Source organism: Physeter macrocephalus, chromosome 2 (assembly GCF_002837175.3).
Source record: "Physeter macrocephalus isolate SW-GA chromosome 2, ASM283717v5, whole genome shotgun sequence".
NCBI classification, from domain to species: Eukaryota; Metazoa; Chordata; class Mammalia; order Artiodactyla; family Physeteridae; genus Physeter; species Physeter macrocephalus.
Window position 1 is genome coordinate 2,103,277 of NC_041215.1, and position 337 is coordinate 2,103,613.

Consider the following 337-nt stretch of genomic DNA (forward strand, 5'->3'; position numbering starts at 1 on the left):
TCTCCCTCCCTCCCACCGTCCCTATCCCACCCCTCTCGTGGTCACAAAGCACAGAGGTGATCTCCCTGTGCTATGCGGCAGCTTCCCACTAGCTATCTAATTTACATTTGGTAGTGCATATATGTCCCTGCCACTCTCTCACTTCGTCACAGCTTACCCTTCCCCCTCCCCATGTCCTCAAGTCCATGCTCTAGTAGGTCTGTGTTTTATTCCTGTCCTACCACTAATCTCTTCATGACATTTTTTTTTCTTAGATTCCATATATATGTGTTAGCATACGGTATTTGTTTTTCTCCTTCTGACTTACTTCACTCTGTATGACAGACTCCAGGTCTAT